Below are 11,732 nucleotides of genomic sequence, written 5' to 3' on the forward strand. Positions count from 1 at the left end.
GTCCCCACAGGCTGCCACAAGGGGATGGCGCCACTCGGCAGGGTGGGAGCTCCAGGCGCTGGCAGCCCTGTTCCTGCACATCACACCCTGAGCTGAGGCTGGAGCCCCAAGGAGACAGAAATTAGGCAGGGTCCTCTCAGGAGAGCCCTGAGGGCCCCGAAGGACCCTTCAGGCACTCGTCAGAGGAGGGGGCCAAAGCCAGCACCTGCCTGCGCTCCACCCCTCCCACAAACAGCCCACCTGGGATTTGGCCCTGAGGACCCTGAGAAAGTCCTGAGACACCCCTCAGGCTGCTCCAAATGTGAGCTTGACAGCTCTGCGAGAAGTAGCTCCTGTCCCCGCCCAGCAGTCATGAAGAGGTGTCTGGTGAGCCCTGTCACTCACTTCCCTCTCACGCCACCCTGTCCCAGCCCCTAAGCCCCAAACCGACCTGACACCTCTTCCACGTGCCGGACTCTGAAGCCCTCCTGTGTGCCTTCAGCTGCAGCGTGGTCCTAGCAGGACTGGTGAGTTCTGGCCACTCCCCCTCAGAGGTGCTGCTGTTCCATGCACCGACTGCCTACTGTGGAGGCACCAGCTCCAGCCTGCGGTGTGGACTCACCTCGTCCCCCAGCTCACACCCCAAAGCCCACCCAGGGTGGCACTATTTAGAAATGGGGTCTCCAGGAGGTGATTAGGGCTAGAGGAGGGGATGGCGATGGGGCCCTCATGGTGGGGTCAGTGCCCCCTGAAGGGGAAACAGCAGAGGGCTCTCTCTACATGTGTGTGTGTGTCTGTTATGTGAGGACTCACTGAGAAAGCAGCCTCCTGTAAACTGGGAGGAGGACCCCGCCATGCTGGCCTGCTGATCTGGGACTCGAAGCCCCCAGAACTGGGAGGAAGCAGCGTTGGCTGAAGCCCCGTCTGGTGCTTCTCTGGGCAGCCTGAGCTGGCAGAGATGTCCACACTAACTCTGCCGCCATCTCACAAAGTGGGGCACCTTGAGCAGCCCCGTGGCCTCTATGGGCCTCAGTTTCCTCCCTCGAAATACAGGAATAATCATACCTACCCTGAGAGGCTGCTGGAGGGGCTGAAGGAACACAGGGACAGGCCAAGGACAGCAGTTGGAGCACTGAGCTGGTGTCCACAGTCATGCTCTTCCTCCCTGAGCACCTAAGACCCCGTAGAGCCCCCTCCCCACCCTGGGGATGTCACCTCTGGTCCTCCTGATCCCCTTAGGCCTCTGTGGGTGGAGAGACCTGAGCAAGGTCAGACCCTGGGGCCGTGCACTCGGAAGGCCCTACCCGCTGAGCACCCTGTGCAGGCCGGCCTGAGTGCTGCCGGCAGGAAGCTGTGTTTGCAGGTAGGAAGGTCAGTTCAGCTGGGCGAGATAAGGAGAGAATGGGGAATCAGGCTGCAATTCTAAGCCGCGTCCTCTAAATCTGCTTGACCAGAGCACACCGAGCTTCAACCAGCTCCTGCGTCAATCATTAGCTTAAAGCCCAGCAGGCAGGCAGGACTAGGGCTCTAGGATCCCAATTCCTTGGAGACTGAGTCCTGGCCCTTGCCGGGCTGTGGGTCTGGAAGCTCTGCGCTTCAATGGGAGCCTACAGGATGCAGCCCAAGGAGGTAGGGGGAGAGGCCAGGGAGGCCAGGGGTCCCCATGGCTACCTGGTGCCTCTGAGGCCATTAAAAGGTCACCTTGGGGAGACAGATGCCTCCCAGCGCCACCTGTCTTCAAAGGGTGACACTCAGATGCACCTGGGTGGGAACTGGACAGAAGACTCTCAGTTTTCCTCCAAATCAGAGTCATTCTGACTTGGCCAAATGCTGAGCAGAGCGCCTAGTGACAGTGGCCACCAGAGGGCACAATGGACCCGCGTTCTGCAAGATTGCTTTTAACGCAGAGATTGATTGGGACTGGGAAACAGCTAGAAAGTTGCATGAGAGACACACCACGTGGAAGGTGGGAACTTGACCTTGATATTAACAAGGGCCACACCTTCCTGATAAGGAGAGTCATTCAACCAAGAAAACAGGTCAAGAGAAAAAGTCTGGGCCCTATTGGGTAGAGTCAGAGCTGCAGGCGGGTGCAGGCTGGCCAGCGAGCTGTCTATGGCCCCTTTGGCTGTGTGGCACAGCTGGCCCAGGCCTGACCCCACCTTCAGACCGGGGCGTTTTTTCTGGCTTCCCACTGCCACCCTTCTTGTGATTTCTGGGCTGTGACCTATGGGGAGTACTTAACCTCTATGGAGCCTTAGCGGCTTCATCTGTAAAATGGATATTAAATAGCCTAGCACAGAGTTAGCAAACACGGCAGGCTCCTTTATTTTTTATTTTTTTCTGAGTCCTTCCTGTGGGCAATGTTTTAACATTCATCTTCTCACTGCATTCTCCCAGCAGCCCCCGTGAGTTAGCTCGAGTGGTTGTCCTCACAGAACTGAGGGGCAGGCCGTTGTGTGGTTAGCCAGGTCTTCACTGGCCAGCGGGGACTAAGACTGATCCAGCCGGGACAGAAGAGGCTAACGCCACCATCAGCCCCAGCCCCGCACCGCGGAGATTGATTTGCTGTGTCAGAGATCTCTGCAGCTTTGGCGGTTCTTCTCCGTGGATCCCCCACGTGGCAAGCCTGGCTGGCCAGCTGTTTTCTAGACGTGGTGCCAGCTTCAGTGACAAGTTCTACATGTGGCCTTCGAGGTCATTGCATGAGGGAAAAGATGGACATGGCTGACTAGCTTTCAACTGTCTCCCCTCAGAAACCACGCCTGTCGCTTTCATTCAAGGTCTGGTGGCCAGCACTAGCCACCTGGTCCAACAAGCTGTAAGGAAAGCCACCAACGTGACAGAACATCCGGAATAGCAAAGGCACCTCTATGGTTTCAGTGTCCTCAAAAAAATTCATGTGTTACAGCTTCTTATAGTGTGAAAGTATTAAAATGAAACAAGACCTTCATGGTGCTCAAAGGTAGGGCCTTGGGGAGTGAATGAGTGATTAGGGTAGGGCCCCTACGAAAGGCTTCTGGGAGGTTTAGGAAGAGAGGGAAGGAGACCAGACCAGAGCCACACATGGACAAAGCCCACACTCCCCAGCCCTCCGCCATGTGTGATGCAGCCAGAGGTCTCTCACCAGAGGCGGCCCCCAGGCTTTGGATTCCATGCCGTGAGTGAACAAATCTCTATTCTCTTAAGTTATCCAGACGCAGATATTTTCTGTCATTAGCAGCAGAACCAACAAGAGCAGGCGCTATCTCTGCTGTATGCTTTCTCCAAGCACAGACCCCACGCTGGCCACAGAGCTGCAGTCGAGGCCCGCAGCCCTGCGCTGGTTGGTCCTGAGTGATGCGGGCAGAGCACTCAGTTGCACGGGCTCATGGACTGAGTAGGGCAAATCTGATGGAGGGATCCCAGGGGAAAGGAGGAGGACACTGGGGGACAGAAGGCCCAGAGCCGGAGTGCAGTGTGATCAAGGCTGTGCGACCTCGTCTCACTGGAGGCCGCCTAGCGTCTGAGGGGCTGTGTGTGGAAGAGGAACTCGGAGTGCTCCCGGTGGCTGTTGCCATTCCCGGTACCTGTGTGGTCTCATGCAAGACTCTTCCCAGTGCACTCTCCAGCTATAGTGACAATGATAGAAGAGCTACTGCCCCCCAGGAGGAGGATGTGTGCTCTGTCCTGGGAGCTGTGCAGACAAGGGCCGAGAGCCACTGCTGCAAGCTGCAACATGGCGATGTGGTCTCAGGGAAGGCAGGCTGGGAACAGCAGGTGGATCCGCCAGTCAGGCATCCAGGCATGCACATGTGCCCGGTGTGAGTTTCAGACCTCTGGGTCCAGGACTCGAACAGTGGTTGGCCATGTGGGAGTCCAGCAACATAACTGGTATACCACTTACTGGTCCCTCCCATTATGTTTGGTTTTTCAAGCCACCAGCACAGAGATTCAAACTACAGTCAGCTAGGTGGGCTCCTTTAACCACCCAGTATGTTTTGTTTTTCAAGCCACCAGCACAGAGATTCGAACTACAGTCAGCTAGGTGGGCTCCTTTAACCACCAGACTACATGACTGGCCCAGTCAACACACTTTTTATTTGCATGCCTGGCACTGTCTGAGGTGCTGGGCAGACAGGAAGCAGCAACGTTCCTGCCTTCAGTGCACTTCTGCTGGTGACTCTGCTGGGAAAGGGGAGGATTAGCTGAAAAACTCAAGACTCACACATCTTGTCCAAGCCCTAGAGTGTGCAGGTTCGGACACAGAGGCGCCAGGAGCAGCGCACAGAGCAGCCGCCGTGACTGGCTGGGGGGAAGCCAAGAGAAGGAGCAAAGTCCAGAGAGAGAGCAGGGCAGTGTCGGGGTGGATGGTGCTCAGTGCTGTGACATAGGCCCTGGGTAGCAGCAAGAGACAAGAGCAAGGGTGTAGCATCTAGGTCTCTTGAGACCTTTAAGAAAAATGGGGAATCCTTATTTTTTTTAAGAGAGATTTTTGCTATAGGGCACATGTTTTCACCAAAGAGACAGAAAGCAAGAAATAACCCCTCCAGGGGGATGACCCTGCTACAATTCCTTCTCCATTCTCCTCTCAGGATCTTGGGCCCATACGCACACACACCCGGCATGAGTTTCAAGCCGCCAGGTCTGGGACTCAAACCATGGTTGACTATGTGGGAGTCCAGCAACATAACCATTACACCATCTGTTGGTCCCAAGAAATCTTAGGTGCCATCAGTACAAGAAAAGTTGGCATGGGGTCAGCCTTGTGGCCTGCTGGTTAAAGCAGCCTGCTCTCACATGGCAGACTTCATGGTTCAAGTCCCAGATCTGGAAGCTTAAGAAACATGCCAGGTGTGTGTGCATGTGTGCTCAAATTCCCGAAGGGAGGGAGAGACAGAAAGGATTGCAGTATGACCATGCCCTTGGAGGACCTTTCTCTGCTCCCTTTCTCTGCTCTCTTTCTGGTAAGCGCACTCACCCTCTACCAAAAATAGATGAATAAATACAGCTGATGTGGTCGCTGAAAGTACATTCAAATAAGAGGCACATGTTCAAATGTCTTCACATCCTTGCTCTCAGTTGAGCAGCACCCAGCAAGGAGCAACTAAGAAAATCTGGGCTCTGACGAGAGAAAATACCTGGCCTGAGTCCACCCCCAAGGCTCAGGTCTGTGAGCCCAGGCCCACCGTCTGCTCCCACTACGCCCTACACTGTTCAGACAGTCTGCCTGGTATTAAAGTTGGGGGGGAGGCGTGTGCCACCCTCCAGCTGGGCTGTGAGTTCCACTACCTGGATTTCCAATACCGAGCAGAGCCTGGGTTTGAGTGCAAAGAACTGAACTGGCCTGAACTGAATCTATCACAGTGGAAAGGCACAAGTTCACATCCCGGCTCTGGGATTTCTTATCTCCTAAGCTTGCTCAGACATGCTGTTCACAGCCAGACCTAAGGTCTCCGGGGCATCAGTGGGCATGAACAGTTATCACATGGAGGGCAACCTGGAGTGCTTCCTGTCAGCCAGGCATCTCCAAAGAGTCTAAAACTTCTAGAAGTTTTTACTAGAATATGCTATAGAGCTATAAAAGCAGTTCTCTTTCTTTGTGAATAAAGGAAGAAATTTTTTTAAAAAAAGGGAGAAAGGTGATGGAGGAAAGAAGAAAAAGAAAAGAAAAGAGAAAAGAAAAGAAAAGAAAAGAAAAGAAAAGAAAAGAAAAGAAAAGAAAAGAAAAGAAAAGAAAAGAAAAGAAAAGAAAAGAAAAGAAAAGAAAAGAAAAGAAAAGAAAAGAAAAGAAAAGAAAAGAAAAGAAAAGAAAAGAAAAGAAAAAGAAAGAGAAAAGAAAAGAAAAGGAGACATGGGCCCTCTGAGAATGCAGCAGTAATGGAAGTGGACCCTTGTAGGAAGGTCCCAGGTTTATGTTCCCAGGCCTCCCTCTACATGACAGCCATGCAAACCTGTGATCTGAGCTGCCCGAGTCTGGGGGTGGATTGTGACATGAGTACACTGTTGAGTGTGCCTGTCTTTCTAGTACTCTGTCTTTCTTTCATGGAAGACATAAAGAAATCTTTTTGAAAAGGAATAAAAGAAAGAAAGAAACAGAAGCAGGGAGAGAGGAAGAAACAGAAACAGCAAGCCCTCCCTTACTTCTTCCTATACCCAGCTGTGCTTTCACAGAGCTGCTATCATGGGGGTGGGGAGGGAAGTTCTCCTTTTTGTTTTGAATTTTCTTGTCTTATTGTTTTGCACCCATCACTCTCCACATTGTTATGTTATTTCCCAAACTCCATTTTAATAGTAGTAAGACCATTTTTCCAGAAGACACATTATATTGAGTGTTACTGTGTGTCAGGGATAGTGTCATGAAATGGAGGGAGAGACCCTCAGCACTGTGGTAAGAGAGTTGGAGGGTTAGAGTCCTTAGTGGAAAAACATCACAATCAAATAGATAAACCTGGTAGGGAGAAGGCAGGAAGCCCCACATGCCTAGAGGAAGCTTCCTGTCCTGAGGGAGCCCAAGCTGAGAATGGGGCACAGAGGGGCTCAGGAAGGTGTGAGGACAGCAGGAGCTAGCCAGGTGAGGGCTCAGTGTCCAGGCAGAGCCCTCTGCGCTGCAATTTCCTCACCTGTAAGAATAACAATACCTTCAGAATACGTGAGCAAATGCTTGTACAGCTCATAGCACCACTAGTGTCCTACATAAATAAACAGGTTCAGGTAGGGTAGTGCACATGGGTAGATACTGCTACTTGTCAGACTGAGGCCACATGGGCAGCCTGGGTTCAACTCCCCCAGTCCACCCTAAAAGCTGGGAACAGAGCTGTATGCCTGCAGTCCCCGGTACTCCAGGAGCTGAGGCAAAAGTGAGATACAACAAGACTCTATCTAAAATAAATGAAGAAATTAATAAAAACATTGGTGAATAGTAAATGAGGCAATGTGAAATCTACTGATACATTATCTTTTGGATTATTTCTAACTGGTATTTTAAAAGTTCTTTTAAAAGACAACATTCAGAATAAGAGAAAATATTTCCAAAACATCTACCTGGTAAGAGTCTAATATTCAGAATATAGAAAGGATTCTTAGAACTCACAAACAAAAAGGCAAATAAACCAATTAAAAACAGGCAAAAGACTTAAATAGCTATTTCTCAAAAAAGATATCCAAATGGATAACAAGCACGTGAACAGACACTCAACATCATTAGTCACTTGGAAAATGCAAATCAAAACCACATTGAGCTGGTATTTCACACTCACTAGGATGGCTGCAATCAAAAAGATGAAAAATAACAAGTGAAGTGTTGAGTAGGGAGAAATTGAAACCCTGTGCATTTCAGTTTTATGTTTTGTTTTGCAAAAGTAAGGGGTAGTTTATTAAGCAAAAGCAAAAGTGTACTCCCAAGAGGTAGGACTAGGCCTGAGCAGAGAGAGAGAGAGAGAAAGAGTGACTTGAGGGCCTGGGTAGTTACTTTCCACAGAGCTTGTAATTCCTTAGTCAGGTTTGTGTTGATGGATCATTGCCTGGGTCCACAGATTGCCTTCATCCCATTGTCTATATATCCAATGTGGCTGAGCCCACTGGTTCATCTCTTTGGTTATCTCCAATATGGCTGGGCCCACTGGTTCATCCATTGGCTATTTCCAATGTCATCCACTGGCTATTTCCAATGTGACTGGGCCCACTGGTTCATCTCATTGGCTGTTTCTAATGTGAGTGGACCCACTTACATTACATGGAGTGGAAAATTTTCTGCCTTGATGGTTTGTGCATCAAGAAAGTAATAGCTGGATGACTGCTCAAAAAGTTAAGCACAGAGTTATTTGTATAACCCAGCGATTCTCCTCGTTGCTGTGTACCCAAAATGAATGAAAGGTACTCAGGCAAGCACCTGTACGTGAGTGTTCATGGCAGGATATTCCCTACAGATGAACTGTGGAAACAACCCAAATATCCATCAACAGAAGAAAGGATAAACAAATGCACATGCACACAGTGGAATATTATTCTGCCACGAAAAGGAATGCAATGCTGATGCATGCTGCAGTGTGGATGGACCTTAAAGACATGCTGAGTGTGAGAAGCCAGATACCAAAGGTCCATGTCATATGATTCCATTTATAAGAAATGTCCATAATTTGTAAGCCAAACAGACAAGTAGATTAACAATTGCAGGGGCCAGCAGGGGGGCTTCCATGGGTTGAAGGAAATAGGGGGTAACTGCTTAGTGGGTACAGGTTATATTTTGGGTTGACACAAATATCCTGGAACTGGATAGAGGTGGCAGTCACATGTTGTGAATGTGCTAAATGCCACTGAGTCATCTGCTTCCAGTTGGCTGATCGTATTTATATACATTTCACCTCAATGTGAAAAACACTAAGAAATGATACGAACATTTTAGAATGTAAGTAAATACACTTTTATGTATTTTCTTTCTTTCTTCCCCTAAAGGTGGGAAGAGTAGGTGTTAATAATCCGTTGTTGTGGGTGTGGAGACGAAGGCCCAGGTGATTAGGAGACTTGCTCAAGGTGCCACAAAGTATTAGCAACCATGGAAGATTGGAGTCAGATCCCATAGCTGTCCTGCTTTCCGGGACAACACAGGGGTCAAGTGTTTCCATTGTTGGACACCTTGGCCAGAGGTCAGGGAGGTGTGAGCCTGCTGAGGCTGAGTCCCAGGGCTGTTCAGTCCTGTGTTCAGTGGGCGGGGACCCTTCCAGAAGCCCTAATTAAGAGGAACAGGTTACACATTCCTAGCAGTAGGCCTTTGGGATAAAAGGGGAGGAGAGACAGGCAGGAAAGAGGGTCAGAACCAGAACAGTGAAAGAGAAATACTGAACTTTCCTTTGTCTGCTGGCCATGGAGGTTTCATGTGAGTTTCTAAGGAAATTGGAGCCCAGAGAATTGTTCCAGATAGAGCAGTGACTGCGTTGCACGTCCAGGAAATCAGACTTCCTGTTACATAAACGTGGCTTCCTTTTACCCGCTGAACTTTCTGAATAAAGGTGGAAAATGCAGTGCGTGCAGCCACTTGGGGTCATTATTGCATAGATATGGAGGTCTCCTTTCCTGATGCACGTAGGCACAGCGGAGGTGGGAGGGTGAGGAGTTCAGGGCCCATCAGGCCCCTCTGGCCAGAGTCCTCCACAGCACACAGCTCCCCGTGATGGTAAGGCCAAGCTGTGGTGAAGGCCAATCCTGTGCCCAGTGCTCTGTCCTCCAGCCCTGCTGAGCTAATGGGTCTGGCCACCCTAGATCACCGTATTTCCTGCTTTGGCACGGGTTTGTCCAGATAAGAGCAGCCTTCTGGTTCATGAAGACCACCTTTTGCCCTTGTGGGCTTGGTTGGGGGATCAGCCACCATGTCCTTTCCCGTGGGGCTTTCAGAGTATGACCATCCACCCTCAGAAAAATGCCCTCACAGTATCAGGACTGTTTGCTTTATTTTCTGTCTACCTCTTTGGATGGGAGTCTGCATCAGAGACATCTGAGCTCTGTGTTCTCAGCACGTAGCACAGTGTCCGGCATTCAGCAGGTGCTCAGCAAGGGTTGGTTGAATGGGAAAGGGCATCGGCTTTAAACAACTTGTATGACTAGGTAGATGAGTAAACAGAAGGGTTGAGGCAGAACGAGAAGGACAGGAGTTCAGGGAGCCCTCCCTGCTTGTTCCCAGCTCACTGACGGCTGCAGCACTGTGCTGTCCCTCCTCTGACCCCAGGTCTCTCATCTACAAGACAAGCTTTGGGGGCATGATGTCAGGTGGCCTTTCCTGGGAGCCCATGTTCCTAAGTGGAATGGCAGTAGACTCCCTTCCCAACTGGGCCAAAGACTGGAGCCAGTAGTGTTTTAGACAACAGTCACTCCCCTTGAAAGGTACACCAGGGTGGGGAGGTGATCGATTGAGAACACGTGCACAGTCCTTTGCTAGAGCCAGCTGCCCTAGGATATCGAGCAGCATTCTGAATTCCGACTTCGCCTCGTACTTTAGTACCTGCAGTCATATTTGCTTTTTTTTTTCTTTAGAGAGATTTTTGCTATAGGTCACGTGTACTTTCCAGAGACACACACAGAGAGAGAGAGAGAGAGAGAGAGAGAGAGAGAGAGAAAGTGAGAAATCTCCCCAAGTGGGGGATGACCATGCCACAATCCCTTCTCTTCCATTCTCCTTTTGGGATTTTGGGCAGGTATGTACATGTACCTGGCACAAGTTTTGAGCCACCAAGTCTGGGACTCAAACCATGGTCGGTCATGTGGGAGTCTAGTGCCACAACCACTATACCACCTGCTGGTCCACATACTTGTTTTCTATAAGTCTTACAAAGAGCTGGGGTGCAGAAGCCATCAGGTCCACACCAGAGAGGTACAATGACTTATTCAAGGGCTCACAGCAGCATAGCAATGTTGGCCTTAATTAAACTTTTATTTATTTATTCCATAACAGCAAGTGAGAGAGACAGAGAACCAGGACCTCCAAGAGGGCCCTCCAGCTGCAGTCCACCCTCATTCTTGGCTGCCCACAATGACAGATGCACATGCACACCTAGTGTGCTCAGAAGGATCCCTGGATGTGAACCCAGGACCTTTTACATGTGGGTCCCACTGAGCCACTATCTGGCCCCACTTTGTTAGAACTCAAAGATCTCTGTTCAAATGCAAAACTGACCTAGGACAAGGAGTTCCTTAGTCAGGATGCCTAGGACCCCTTTGTGTAAATTTACCTAGCATGCTCTCCTGAGCACTTAAAAAGACGCTGAGGGTTCAGAACAGAGTTCAGAGACATTTTGAAGGGTCAGGCTGGGCTGGAAAGCTCCTGAATGCAGGGTCCAGCAAATACAAGTGCTGTATTGAGGGCAAGAGTCAGAGGAGCAGCAAAATGAACAAGAGACAGGGATCAGGAGAGTCCTTCCTTCCAGCTCACTCCCTCCTGTCCTCTCTGCCTGCCTTGGTGAGTGATCTGACTGAAATCAGCTCTGCAGGAATAACCACCTGCGTTTTAAACTTTGCTGGGCCAGGGACTAGCAGTTAGCATAATGGCTATGTCACTGGACTCCCATGTAGTCAACCGTGGTACAAGTCCTAGACCCAGTGGCTTACACTCACACCAGGCGCATGTGCATGTGTGCCCAGGATCCTGAGAGGAGAATGGAGGAGAAGGGATTGTGGTGTGGCCATCACCCCTGGGGGGTAATTTCTCACTTTCTGTCTTTTTGTCTCTCTCGGTCTTTCTAGTGAGAGCATGTGCTCTAAAGAAAAAAAAAAAAACTTTCCTGGGCCAGTTGGTGATGTGGTGGTCAAGGCAGCTGGATCCCACATGGCCAACCATGCAGCTGGAGACCCAGACCAGGAGATTTAAAAACACACTGGGTATATGTGCATACATGCTCAAAGTCTCAGGAGAAGAAGGGATTGTGGCATGGTCATTTTCCCTGGGGTTTTTTCTCACGTCCCCTCTCTGTCTCTCTCCTGTGAGCGTACTCTCCCTGCAGCAAATTAAACAACAACACACAAAAAACTTCCCTGTCACTGGAGAGGAGCCTGAGTTTCTAGTGAGACCCCCAGGTTTGCCTCTTGCTAACCTCTGTAGTCTCTGGGACTTGTGTCACCTCCTTTTCCAACTTTCCCTCATTGTACCCCATATCTCACCATTCTCCCTGCTTGTGTGCCTGCTCTCCTCCTCGGCTTCCCCCTGCCTGTTCCACAAGACCAGCTCCTCCTCATTCTTGATAGGAATGCCCATTCACCCTACCCAATCGGGTCCCTCTCTTCTCCAT

Source organism: Tupaia chinensis, unplaced genomic scaffold, assembly GCF_000334495.1.
Source record: "Tupaia chinensis unplaced genomic scaffold, TupChi_1.0 Scaffold000459_1, whole genome shotgun sequence".
Classification (NCBI taxonomy): domain Eukaryota; kingdom Metazoa; phylum Chordata; class Mammalia; order Scandentia; family Tupaiidae; genus Tupaia; species Tupaia belangeri.